The sequence below is a fragment of the Aphelocoma coerulescens genome, chromosome 11 (genome assembly GCF_041296385.1).
Source record: "Aphelocoma coerulescens isolate FSJ_1873_10779 chromosome 11, UR_Acoe_1.0, whole genome shotgun sequence".
Lineage (NCBI taxonomy): Eukaryota > Metazoa > Chordata > Aves > Passeriformes > Corvidae > Aphelocoma > Aphelocoma coerulescens.
The window spans coordinates 4,335,780-4,350,399 of record NC_091025.1 but is presented as its reverse complement, the minus strand read 5'-3'; the positions used below and the strand labels follow the sequence as shown (position 1 = coordinate 4,350,399).

The following is a 14,620-nucleotide window of genomic DNA, read 5'->3' as shown; positions in this document are numbered from 1 at the left end:
GCTGTGGATTTGAGGAGGAAAAGAGCAGAGAGAGTTCTGTTTCAAAATTTTGGCTTAAAATGGTTCTAACATGAAACCATCAAGCTTCTGGCTCTTGGGTGCTTCACACAGATTTTCTTGGCTCGTATTTTTCATAAGAATATCCAACGTCAAACTTTAACAAAGCAGCGCTGAAATTATTGGCCACTGTTAATCTCCTGTATTTCAGATGAGTCACTTTTGACTTTTATTAGGAGGTGGGAAAATCTCTTTCATCTAATTCCCAGCATCTTCATTCATGCATGACAACTTGTCTCCATTCTCCGCCTCTGCAGTATGTGTGAAACAAGATGTCTCAAAGTCTAATTCTAGAATTCAAGTACTGAACTGAAAAAATTGCTGAAGTTTCTCATATATTTCTGTAGCACAGGATAGAATTATTAATAGTTGTAAAACACAAGGCCCTTTGCCCACAGCTGCTCTGCAGGTGGAAAACCAGTGAACTTTACAAGAGATTGGCTTCCAACTATTTTATTTGAAGCACTAGAGAAGAATAAGGGGTCTAATCTTTCAAGGACAGACATAACTTCAGCCTTGTGCCTGCCAGCAGACGTCAATAGGACAAGTTAGGATGATAGATTTAATTGTCCGTTCGGGATGTTGCTGAATCAAGGACTGGACTCCAATGCCTGATAGATGATCTAAATTGTGAGACTTCATGGAACTGGCTAAATTGCTCTTCCCAAGTGCAGTTTGACTCCTTTCTGCCTTGTAGATGATAATGACAGTGTCAGTTAACATTTGTGTGTCCACAGAAGGGAATTGGAGAGGAAAAGGAACACAGGGCTGAGCAGAGGACAAAAGTCACTGCATTGCAAAGAGGCTGAGGAGATGCTTCCCTAACAGGAACATTTCTGATTGCCCAGGTCAACCCAACACATCTGACTGGGCCCATCCTTGCAGTCTCCAGAGAGAAAGGGCACTGCTTAGGGATAGACCAGAGGTGCTCCTCAGATTGAAGCATGGGGGTTGATCTGTTCCACTAAGTGCTGTCTAAAGCTGGCTGAGGATTTTTGCTGGAGCATCTTCCTGTTCACAAACATTAGTGTGCCAGAAAAGAAAACACGTTTTACAGCAAATTCATCAAAGTGTTTGTTGGGGAAAGTTTCTAATCTCCAAAATGAAGCATCTTGAGAGAAAGATGCAAACAGCTAATTGGACCATGCTCCTCAGAAGTGGGAAATACACACTCCTGTGATCTTGGAAGCAGAGAGTTGTTCTCCCGCATCCCAGAGGCATTTCCCTGCCACTGCCCTGCAGCAGAGCTTCTCCAGTCTCTCTGCTGGGACTGCTCCATGTGGAGAGGCAGCTGGGTGAGCACATGGTAGCTCAGCCCAAGCCTGGCTTCAACTCTGATCTCCCACATCCTGGATGAGTGCCCACCAGCACAGAAATGCTCCTTTACAGTCAGTTCCTTTCAGCTGATATTTTGGGGAAAAAGGAATATGCTACAGTAGTTCCACTAACAAATGAAATCCATGAAACCCTTGATTGGGCCAGAGAAGTTATTTCTCACCATGTCCACTGCACAGAGAGTGAATCTGAACACCTGCCCTTGAACTTATGTTCAACAACTCCTCAGAGGCCATTTTTCCTCTGCAGAGGTCTGCCTGATGCATTCCAATGATGATCTTAAAAAAAGCTTCCTCTGAGTGCCTGTGCTGCCTGTCTGGTGTGTCACTCAGCTCTGAGTGATCTCCAGCCACTGCTGGATCTCCTGTGCAGTCACATCTGCACGTGTGCTCAAAAAAGTGATTGTTTAAAATCTTCTCTTATGGTAGAGAAGGTGAACCACCACAGAGCAAGAAACAGCCCATCCTCATTTTAGCTTTGTTTGAAGAGGGACAAGGTAAAAGCCTGGCTTAGTGGTGCAGCTGAAAAATGAGCAAGCCCAGGTTCCTTTTTGTTGTGTTTGATTTCGGTGAAGCCACACATCAGAAGGGAATCTGGCTTCACTTTCCCTCTCTCGTACACGTGGTATTACTTAGAAAATGTGCTTAAGTTCTGGAAAACCTCTGCAGTTTTGGTAAACCCTCAATTGTTCTCCTGAGGGAAGTTTCTGTTAAACGACATATCTTTAATCACCTCACAGTTTCTAAGAATACAATTAATTAATTTTAGACATCCCACTACCAAAAAGGTTAAGTTCGTCTTCATTAGGAACGACCTCATCTTGTCTCCAATGTCTCACTGCTATCATCTGTAATGACACACCAGAGAGGCATCAGTTGTCCCATGACTGACAAGGCTTTTGGATGACTTGTTTATGACCAAAGCTTTAATTCATTAAATAATGGGGAAAACAACTTTTTAATGCCAGTTGCTTTATTGCTCTGCAGACTGAGTGCTTGTCTCAGTGCTGCTGTCGCATTTGGGGCTAATTTAATGAATAATTAAATAATTTAGCTTTTAACTAAATTAATCATTTAGTTAATTAATTAATAATTATCCATTGCACTTCTATGGTGCCTTCCAGGCTAAGATATCAAAGTGTTTTGTGAGCATTATGGGGTAGTGCACCCTTCTTCCTCCCGCATACAGCCTGAGTAAATGGATTTTATGTGAAAAACCACGTTAGTCAGCTTCAAAGAGAGAAGGAATCCAGTCCTGATTCTGTGGGTGGGGGCAAGGAATGGCTCAAACCACCAGCTTGCCATTTTCAGCAGACACAGACTGTCTCTGCAAAACCCTTTTGCCTTCCTAGAACAGCACGTGATGGGAGGCAGGATGGCCTAACACTGGGCATGTCGTGGTGCAGGTCTCGATCCTTGCTCTGCTAATGACTTTTTGGGTGATCCACAGTCCCCAGATGCCTTGGCTGTCCATCAGCACAACAAGGTGGGTGCAAATGGCTCTCAATTCAGGGAAAAAACACACCTAAAGCTGTGAAGCTTCATGCCATGTTAAAGCAACCAAGCTGCAAATTTTGCGGCTCAAAGCGATTAAGCATCATCCCCACGAACCCAGAGTTCTGTGGCTCCTCTCCTTGGCACCAGGGAAAGCAAAGCAAAGGTCCACTCACCTCACACAGCAGGTTGGTGGCAAGTTCAGCTCTTCTAGTCCTTTGTGTGCCCAGCTGACCCATACTCAACTCACATTCAAGCCACTCCCTACTCCAAGACACGCTCTGCCTGGGGACTGTTAAATTTTCAAGCCAGTAGTTATAACTTCCTCATCAATACTCCATACTTCCTTTCATTTTTCTCCCTTTGGTACCTGAGCACCTATGAAGGTGGTTTTGATATGTTTAATATCATCTCTCCATTTAAAATGATTTTAGTGTCGATCTGGTTCAACAAGGTGCTTTTAAGACAGAATGGAAATTAATTTTTTGTACATATGGAAAGAGGCTGATTATGTAGGACCTTGTGGCTTCTTGTGAAGGAGCACAATCATGAATCACTTTACTCATATTTTTATTTATCTTTTTAGGCTTAAGCATTGCCAAAATTCTTAATGACACAACCTAGTGACTATCTATTTAAAGGAAAAAAATAATTTAGTATTCAGGAAGAGTAAAATGACAAGACGCCAAATGGATTTAACTGTGTAATTCCAAGGGAGAGAGAAACAGAAGTGCTTAAAAGAGCTATCATGTTCTTAAGTGAAGACGTGGTGATGCATTGCTTAATGAGGGAAGAGTGGAGGCTGAGATAATGTGGGAAGGGGGAGGCAACATGATGCCCCTGTAGGCCTTGGGAGAGACACAGAACAAGCCTGTTCCCACTTTGCAGAGCAATGTGGTGGTCAAGTACAACATTTGAGATCTCTGAGATGATTGTGCTGCAGAGCAAATGCAAAGAAGGACTTTTGTCACCTCCTTGGGAAGAGGGTGAAGGGGAAGAATACCCCTGAGAAGTGGGCAGTCCTTCTGAGAAGCCACAGCACTCGTGGAGCACAAATACTCCTGACACCATGAAAGCAAACTGAGAGCATTTGAAATGGCCCCAGAGAGGATCTCAGTGACTGCAACTTTCATATGCATCCTGAAAACTCATCTGGGGATGCTTGAGGGCTGATGGAAGTGCTGTACAAAGAAGTGGAGAAATGAGAAAAATATTCCTAAGTGTCCTGAGCACCAGCCTGATTAAGGAGGAAGCTCAGAGGTAGATTGTGTTGATCCAGCAAGAACCATCATGTGCTGTGTTGGGACTGGTAAAACTGCAGGTCCTGGAAGCAGAAGCCTTTTCCCCTCACATTTGCACAGTCCTCATGTTCAACTCTAGACCCACACGGGTGGCCACATCTAGGCTGGTTTTTTGAGGAAATCTTGTGGGAAGAACAGGAATGGGAAACATTTTTGATAACCTTGCAAAAGGCTGAAATGGCACCAATTTGGCTTGCAAAGAAAGTGCAGGAGGAGTGGAGTGATCTACAGTTTGCAGCGAAGGAAATACTGAGAAAGAAGAATGTTGGCTTGCCTATTTAAAGAGAAGCATCTGCTTAATGCAAAGCTGCTGTTACCTTGAAATTTAAGCATTTGCTTAAGTGCTTTGCTGGACAGGAATGTCATTATCCTTGGGCTTGAAGCTGAACATATGTTGAAGAGCTTTTGATGAACAGAAGAAGGGTTTATAGAAAACTTCAGCCTCAGCAATCATCCAATCTACTCACACAGGAGCCACAAAACACCAGCCCAGGTGTTCCCTGAAGTTAAAACTGTCAAGTCACAGGAGCTCTCTATAAAAAAGGAGATTTTCCAAAGGATGATGATGGGGGTACACTCACTGCATGCTTGGTCCCTGTAACCAATGGGCAAATCCATTGCTGGTATAAGATTCCATGAGCCACAGAGGAGAGATCTATTTTCCACACATTCACTTAGAATTCTCACTTCACTCCTGTATTTTTGCTGGCTGTTGCAAATACAGATAATATTTACTAATTTGACAGCTAACACTATGCAGTGAGTTGAACATTTGACAGCTCCAGTCAGTGGATTGCTCCTTCCTAGAGAACAATTCTAGAATAATCAGAAACACTGTGAAAAGAAATTTAAAAATACCTTTTCGAAGACATGCCACTGCACTGTCTTGCTCAAAAGATGAGTTTGTCCTTAATTAGGCCAGAGGAAAGAAAGAAAAGGCTTCTATGGTGTATTAGCATGCTTTCATCACTGTGCTCAGAGTAACAAATAATTAACAAAATGAACCTCATGGAAACGTGACAGGTCCTGTGAAGCATCCCTTGTTAGTTGTCTCCAACAACTGCCACGAGGGCCTGTCAAATTTGTGCTAATGTGTGTATTAATGGATTTTTTAGTAGCACCATTTGCTGCTTCAAAGATCGTGTGTGTTGTCTGCTTAACCTTGAAAAACGCACTGGCTAAAAGTATTTGGGAATATGAGGTGCTTTTCTGCCTAATTTGTTCTGCAAGTATCAAATGGAAGATGTGTTATGATAAATTGCATTTCCAAATGACAACTAGTGTGACTGTCCAGCACAGGACTTTTCTAACAATTTTCTAGACTAATTAATTGTTTAGTTGTCAGCCATGTTATTTATTTGCCACCAGAACCAAGAATTAAAAAGCAAGTAAATTAAATTCCTTATTTTTAAATACTTTTGGGTTTTATCTTACTGCAATAACTTTTGAAACTCTGAGTTTAAAAGGTAAATGAATGTACAATCTCATTTAGATGCTCAATTAATTTTACACCATCTTTATCTGAAAAAAAAAAAAAATCCTTAGTCATGACATCCAAATCTTTATGAGAGGCTTGTATTTGCACTATTTACACTTTAATATACATCACTTATTAAATTATTAATCAACTGAAGTTCGTTAAGCTCTTTGAAGATAAAAAGCACTCAGAGTGTTAAACACCATTCTTCTCAACATCATGTCTTCTAATTTTCAATGTTTTAGCACACAAAATACGTTTCACTCAGATCTAGAAGATGCTTAAAATTAGCTTGTTTATACATTTTGAGGATGCGGTTAATTTACGTAGGTTAATGATTCCTGGGGCATATTGAGGATGCTGCACAGCGAATAAATAAGAGTTTGCAAGCTGACTCATGTCAAGGAAATTGAGATTTCAAGGATTCAGTCAGTTCTCAGTGACAGCAAAAATCTCAGATGAAATCCTACTCCTGGGGAAAAACTACAGCAAACCTCCCTTGGTAGCACAAACACCACAATTCCAACCCTTTCCAGGCTGGACATGTGTGTGCTTCTCAAAGGAACCAGCCCTGCCAAAGTAAAGCTCTCAGACACACTTTGCCAGGGAGGCAGAGGAACAAGACTTCCCAACTCCACATCTCCTGTCCCACTCTAACAGGATTAATTGTACCTAATTAATTGCAACATGATTAATTGCACCTTCCACCTACCCCAGCTTCAGGTAACTTGAATGAGCTGATGTGAAGAATGGAGACGCACAGGGGCTATTTGTTAATTTCTGTGGAGGAGGGGGGAAAAACGAAGTAATTGCTAAAGAAAGAGATTACCCTCCTCCCCAAAGGTTAAGAACAAATGGGAAACTCCTCAATAAAGTGATAAAAAGATACTTGTAAGGACAATGATTTGTCTCAATTGCTGCTGATGGAGACGAATCAATGCTTGAGTAGATTTATCACGATCACCACAGACATTCCCATTTGTTCATGCACGAAGGTAAAATAACATTCTTAAGTCTGGAACATGTAAATAAAGCTCCCTAAATTAGAGCTCAGTAAAAATGTGACCTTTTTGGATCAGGAAGGAAGAGCAGCCCTGCAGCTGCTGAAAGCAGGAGAGAGCTGCCCTTTGCCCTGGCTAGCTCGGAGCCTGTTCTGGGAGCTTGCTTTGGAGACGTGGACTGGAACTTCTCCAAGGCTGAGTAAGATACAAAAGTGGGTTTTGCATTTCTTTTCTGCTACGCAGATATTTGGATTACCACCAGCTGGGGTAAATCCATTCTGTTGGTTAAATTTGTAAGGTTGTTGGTACATTTGCTGCTACATTTGTGCCAAATAAACAACTCATTTTCCACATCGGTGAAGTTTTGGTTTAGCTGTAGCAGCCCCCGCTGCCCAGTTCAGATCCCAACGGATGTGAGGGAAGGCTGGTGGGGAAATCTTTCTTTTTTATCAGATCATTATTTAAATAATTCAGATGTGCTGCAGAGTGGTTGGTCTTCCACATGTCCCATGTTTCTCCTTGGGACCATAAGAGATAAATACCGGCTTCACTCACCCTAGATTTTCACACGTCTGTAGTATTTCCTTAAGCTTCAGCCATGCATAACGTGCTGACAAACTTAATTAAAAGTACAATTAATTTCCAGTATGCACTCTACACAGCTTAAAATTAAAATTTGTTTTTCCTTCACTTTTTGTAGACACTGAAGCCTCTGATTTTCTCACCAGTCAACCTTGGCTAACCGAAAGATAAACTTTTGATAACACAACTGGCACACATCTGTGATTCCATATCTTCAAAAGGCACGTTCCTGGCAGCAGGAAAAACAGAACTGTGTTGTATGAAGGAAGGATATAGCGTTTAAAAGTTTTAACCAGCTTAAAAAAAAATAAATGGAGAAATAATCCTTTGAAAGCCATGTTTGGAAAAGAACATGAATACAATTAACCTCTGAAATTCTATGCTTGTTGGCTTGCTTAGTTCAGTGCTTCCCAGGGACCATTTATCTCAACAGAAAAGCATAAATACTGTGTAGCACTGACTTTATCAGTGCAGCTTTAACTAAACAGTGTCCCCAGAGTCACTTAAGGGTTAATCCTATGCATCTCATGAAAGGTAATGGATTTTGACTAAAGAGAGCACCTCAGCAGCTTGGGAGCCTAAAGCAAATGCACACAACCCAGCTTTATATTCAATTTAAAGCCAGCACCCTCAAAGAGGAGCACAAGCCATTTATACCACCAGCAGCTAAACCAAAAAAGGTAATGCCACTGACCTCAGTGAAATGGAAATTACAACCATGGTTTAGCTGTCATAATTATTTGCATAAGGTTTTAATGCCAAGTACATTTCGTAGAATAGTGTACAGATTCTTAATGGAAATGAGCCCAGCTTTTGGGAGAAGAACTCAGGACACTTTTTCCAGGGGTGTTTTAAGATGATGGACCCTTCCCAAGAACCAGAAGCTGGTCAGAGTGGTTGGTCCAAGCAGGGAGGTGGCCAACCCCCCTTTCCATGGTAGCCAGGTGGAGGAACCACAACCATTTTATGGTCAACTTTCTCTAAAGCTTGACTCTGGCCACTCCACACTGTTGCTAAATTAGTCTTTACTCAGTAGCTGGTTGGTGGGACAGGATTCTTCACCTCCTGTGATTGTCCACATCACAGGAAGGAAATTCAGGTTATTCCCAGGCAATAGTCAACTCCCAGCACAACTTTCTGACCTCCTGCACCAGTCAGGATGACTGCTCCAGTGGATGAGGCAGTGTGGCATGACCTTGCTGGAACAGATCTGGTTTTAGAGCCACAAGCAAGTTCACACAATTTTTCACACCAGGGTGCTCCTGGGGGAATTCATGCATATAAAAAGCTCAATTATTATCAATTATATACGATATCAACTTTTAATGCACGGGTCTGGATTAAAAAAAGGTGGATTTTCTTGCTGTAGAGGGAGAGGAATTTAATTCATAGCCCATATGGCTTTCACTGAAATTCTTCCAAGGTTCAGACAAATTACTGCAAGTTGTTTATTGATGGTAGAATCACAGAATCATTAAGGTTGGAAAAGACCTCTAAGATCGTGTCTGACCATTAACCCAGCACTGCCAAGGCCACTCCTAACCTGTTCCTAAGCACCACATCTACTTGTTTTTTGACCACTTACAGGGACGGCGATTCCACCACTGCCCTGAGCAGCCTGTTCCAATGCCTGACCATCCTTTCAGTGAAGAAATTCTTCCTAATAGCCAATCTAAACATCCCCTGATGCAACTTGAGGCCATTTTCTCTCCTCCTATCGCTTGTTACTGGGAGAAAGTTACTGGAGATCTCTCCAACGTCCTTTGAGGTCACTGTAGTGAATGACAAGGTCTCCTCTGAGCCTCTTTTCTCCAGCCTAAACAATCCCAGCTGTCTCAGCTTGGGAGGGACACAAAAACCCAAAAACCAACCCCACACTGTCCAGAACAAACCCCAACCACAAAAGAAGAAAATATGTGGTTGGCAAGCAAAAGGCCACCCTTGGTTTAGAGTTTAATTATGAAAATTTTTCTCTCCTGACAAGTGAAATGAATTTAGTCACTCATGCATAGTGTGAAAGTTGAATTGTCTGAAAATTAAATCAAAATAAAAAATGAAAACTACAAACCAGGCTTTCACTGCTACCAACAAGGGAGCCATCCTTTAGAGGTGACATTTCACAGCAGTCCCTGAGAAATGTGATTGTTCATAGCATTAAGTAAATTATGGTCTCTGAACAGTGTGGAAATAATTGAAAATGTTTGCTGTTTTTAAGTAAATGTTATAAATCCCTGAAGGCTGTTTGAGTCTGGAAGTGGAAAAGAATAAAATGTTTCAAACAGGAAAGCATATGGCTAAACTGCCTGATGGTTTGGCTGACAATTGTGAAACTTCACCTGAAATATCAGCTGGAGTAGTTTTGCCTTTTCTGCCAACAGGCTCACTTTTAGAAAGTTTTCCTTTCCTCCCTCCTTCCCGGCCAACACAGCACTCACACCCGAAATGGCAACACTTAACCAGACGTGGCTTTCTCAGCAACAGAAATGTCAGCGCCTGAGCCCAAAAGCAACACAAACAAAGGGTGTGCTCCTTGTAATGCCAAAATGTGACTCCCTGATTGCTGCCCCAGGATCCCCAGTGCCTCCCTCTGTCACTCCAGGAGTGGGGACTGCATGAGGTTTCCTGATGCTTTGTTTGTAAAGAGCTCACACCTTTAGCAACAGGATTCTGCTGCAATCCTGAGGCAGCTCCATTTGTGCATAACCTGCTGCATTTCGTGGCTAATCAGGAGCATCTGATATTCCTCTTGAAATGCTTTTTTATCCTCATTGTGCTACATCTGCCATTTCTTCTTCCAAATCCCTGATTATTGTGAATAAAAAGAAGCTTTTACATTTCTGTTGAAGGGATGTAAGATTGTTGCTTAGAGTACACTTGTCATTTTATCTCATCACAACAGTGTGAGACTCCAGCCCCAACACAGATATATTTACTACATCCAGACTGTGACACATTCCTGCAGAGAGGAATCTCTAACACATCCACCCAGCACTTTCCTCGACACAGCCCTGCACCACCCAGGCTGGCTGGTACAGAACCACCACGTGCTCCAGTCCTGCATTTATTTAATGATCCATCCCTGGAAATCCGGGCTGCAATTCCCGGGTGCCAAACACAGGTGTGCTCCAGTAGATGTGCAACACACTTTTGGATTTTTTCCAAGAAGTAGCAAGAGAAGGAGGAGAATTAACTGGCTTGGCTCGACACCAGCCATGACCCCACCTGCATGGAGCAGCTGCGAGATGCAGCATTAGCTCCTGACAGGTGGATTACTCACAGCAAGGAGACAATTCTATTACTCAGAGGAAGGAACAAAATATGTCACTGAAAGGCTTAAGGACCACGGAGCAAACATATCCACATTGTTTAGGAACCTATTTATGCATAGATGAGCCTAGTGGGATTCGCCAAAGCACCTGCATAAGTTAGTCACCTAATTTGTACCAGCCATAAAGGTATTTGGAGCCTAATTGCTTTAGTGTTTTTGAAATTCCTGGTAGGCATGAAGAGACCTTTGTAAATCTGCTCCCCTGTGCAACCCAATTTTTATGGACAGAGACCATAAACACCGATGTACAAATGCCTATTAATGAAGTCACACAATTCCAATCAGTGGTTTAAGAATTATTTGCAGTGTTAGGGGTCTATGTGGGTTCAAATGAGTTCAGTCATAAATTTGTTATTAATCTGCATGTAAAATTTGGCCACATGTTGTAACAATGCATGCACAGTTATGGTTTAAACATGACTTTGCCAGAATACAAATATTCCTCCATCTTTCAACTCCAAATGTGAAGGCATCCACTGAGACAGTGTGACTGCTCCTGTGTACTTGTAGTTGAGTTTTGATTTAAAAAGCAGGCTTTCCCCTTCACTGGTTACAGCTTTTTATCCCTTACGTGAACTAAATTCCTTTACAAACAACATACATCTTGTACGCAACGCACTGAAAAAAAAAAAGAATCTCTCCTTTTTCCATTGCAAAGATTTGTGTGGAGAGCCTGACTCCATTAATTTCAACTGGATTGACTCTACACCATCTGTTTTCTGTGCAGCTGCTTTATTGTGGAAAGAGAGGAAGACAAGAAAGCACCCTTCTAAGCTCTACCGATGACATCCAGAAATAAGAATATAATTGGTGGAAAACCTTCTGAAGTCTGCTGCAATCACAACAGTCAAAGAGATTAGAGTGTGATCTGAAAGAATAGATGCAGATTAGGTTTTTTTCAGAAGGGTTTGAAACCTGCCTTCAGACCCTTTCCAGACCCTCCTCCCTTAGAAGTAAAATAAACAAGGCCACTGGCATGAGAAGCAATTAAACTTGAATTTATATAAACTGGTGTTTCTCACTCTTTTGCAGCATAGGGTAGACAGGAAATAATCCACCAAACAGTGATATCAGTGCAAGTAGCAGCCAGGTGACGCAGTAACATTTACCCACAGCATACAGAAGGGCAGTGCCTCAGTTTTAGAGGAACAATCCTGGTTTTGCGTTATCTTAATCCCTGCTCTTACCCAGTGACGTCATTGCTGTGTCTGCACAGCAGCAAACAGACAAAGTTCCATGCAGAACAGAAAGTAATACAGCCCCCCAATTTCTAGAGGGTGAATAATTTCTAAACCAGAGCTGAAAAAACAATCCCCCAAAGTGGCTGCACAACCACACAAAGGATGTGCTCAACTCATTACATGTAACACATCTCTACCATGCACACTTTGTTTTGGTTTTTATTCACTCCTGGTTAAACCTGGGGCACAATACTTCTGTTAAGCATACTGAGCACTAATAAAAGGGCCTATTTCAGGACTATCCTCAGCATCATTCATTCCATGATCTAAACCCCACTGCATCTTCATCTTAATACTGCCAGCAGCTTCAGTCACATTTGTAAATGTGTTCTTGGTCCCAGAAACAATTTATTTGTGCTTGGAGTCATTGTGATAAGAGCGCTGCCTTTGCAGGATTAAGTGATGCTACCCATGTGTTTATGACTCGGGTAACTTGTTTTTCCAGCTTTAATAAATAATGAAGTCCGGATGGTTTTTCAAGTGGGTTTTCGCCCTCCTGGAGCCGCGGCGTGAGCCGGAACAGAGCTCTGATGCCAGTCAGAGGCAGAAGCTCATTCCTCTGCCTAAGCAATTCTCAGCAGAATGCACCAACCACATAATAGAGCCCTGCTGCTATAAATACAGCACCAGCCTGGTGAGGAGCGGGGTGGGAAGTGCGGGCAGTGGAGCCGCAGCTCCCACCACACCGGGTGTCTCTTGGAAGGCTCCCATCCCCTCCGAGGTGCCGAGCACCCTCTGTTCCTGCCTGCGTCAAACCCTGCTCAAAATGGGGCCCTTAAGGGAAACGAAGCTTGACATGTAGATAATACCTTCATAAACCAGACAGCAGCAATTAGCTGAGGACGCACCCTTCCCATACAGGGCTGTCAGATCTGCTGCCTGCAGCAAAGCTGAGGATGGATTTTGCTGTTGTTAGGGAGCAATGATTACAATCTTTGTCTACCACACATTCTGAGAGAAGCAATCCTTTTCTTCTGAGCAGGACAGTCATTGTGACTTACAGCAACAGATCAATAGAGAGGTGGGAAACATCCCCCAAGAACCTACAGGTTCACAAAGGCATTTTCCAAAGGTTTTTAATTTTCACTCTTATGTTCTCTGTGCTTATTGTCTCCACAACTTCGTGGTCAATAAGCTTACACTGGTAATGGCCTAACAACCACCTTGCTCCCCCAAGACAGCCATGTGTATGGCACCGTTGGAGCTCTTAAAACAATTTTGTTTGATTTTCAGCAGCAGAGACTGTTGATGAAAGACTGAAACTCTTTCCTGAAACTTCGTCCCTGAGGTGCACAAAGTCCTACATGACCCTGTCATGCTCATTCAGCATAAAAGCTCCCTCCTTGCTGCAGACTCCAGCAGCCAGCAATTAGCAGAACAAAATACACCTGTGCTGACAAAGCCCTGCTACCTCCTATTTCAGACTTTCACAGTTTCCAGTGCATTTATCTCAACTTTCATCAGGAGTGGTGAAGTCCTCTCGGCTCAATGGAGGCGCACAGAATTAAAGCAGAGTGAAGAATTCAACCTGAGCCCTCCCAAGCCTCTCGCTCACACCACACCCAGACAGCACCCTCTGCAGTGAAGTGGCACAGCACCTGAACATTTAAGACTCTCATGGCAGACTTAAACTGCTGTCTTGGGAGAAGGGAATTTTTACTTCCTTGTATTCATTTATTCAGCCATTTTATACTTAATCCTAATCTAGCTGTATTGAAAAAACCACGTTTGAGGGAATGGGACTTCAGCTCTGAGTGCTTTAAAATGCTTGTACCACAGATATTTACATGTTGTACATGGCAGAGTAATACTATATTTAACTCAAACATTACAAACCCAAAGTGTTTCAGGTACTTAAATGTGTGCCTTAAAGCAAGCATTGTAAACACCTCATAAAAGCAAAATTCCCCAGTGTTGGCAAATATAGAAGCTGCAGGGAGAAAACAAAGAGAGCACAAAGAAGAATCATTGCAATAACAGCAAATGAATAAAGCACAGCTGAAATCATACCACAGAAGTTCAGTGGCCTCTTTTAATGGGTCATGTCTTACTTGCCTGCCTACCCCAGTGGACCAGGCTCCATTCTTAATGATGCCAGTATAAATCCAGAGAAACTCAATCAAAACCTGAGCTCACAAAACCACGTCTGAGAGCCAACATAACTGCTCTTCCTATCTATCTCCTCCTTTTTCTGGTTACAGACAGCACAGATATTGATAGTTCAGGCTCAAGCTTTCAAAACCTTTGAGGCTACATGACTCCAGAAGGAATGTTTAATCTCAGCAGCAGCATGAGGTCAAATAGCTATGAGGGCTATGTATTTAGTCCAGAGGCTGGGCCAAAACACAAGAAGAAGAAAAACCAGACCTTTTCCCCACCTCCTCTCTCAGAACCCCTCCATTGTTACCTCTTCTTCGCCATCCTCAGGACAGGCACTATTAATGTTCCTCCAAGAGATATGGATGACTGGAGGATGAAGCTGCGTGTTCTGCCATGCTTGGATGGAGAAGAGCTGCTTCCCTGGGAGAGACACGATGCCAGCTGGGGCAGGGGAAGGTAGCAAGGCAGTCAGAGCCAATGAGGGCTGAGGCACAACTGGGATTGCCACAAAAACCAGTCCCCAGCCTGCAGCAATCACACACCTGCAGAGCCACTTCCTAATGTCAGATCTGATCCACCCCCAAAGGCACCCAAACTGGCTGCAGTGAAAGAAACCTGCAGGACAGATCCCACCGTGGAGGAGGCAGTGGGCAGAGAGGAGATGGGTTTACAACCTCTCTCCTTTCCATGCTGGATCCTTCTCAA

The 14,620-nt window shown here is 42.8% G+C and overlaps 1 long non-coding RNA gene across 3 annotated transcripts in view; it reads right to left on the bottom strand.

The window, feature by feature from the left end:
* LOC138116955 (uncharacterized) overlaps window positions 1-14,384 on the bottom strand; it is a 28,428-nt gene extending 14,044 nt beyond the window's left edge. For all 3 annotated transcript variants that reach the window (XR_011154420.1, XR_011154418.1, XR_011154419.1), the window contains exon 1: window positions 14,223-14,384. This is a non-coding gene — a long non-coding RNA (uncharacterized lncRNA). The remainder of the gene's footprint in view (window positions 1-14,222) is intronic.
* Between the last annotated feature and the right edge of the window lie 236 nt (window positions 14,385-14,620).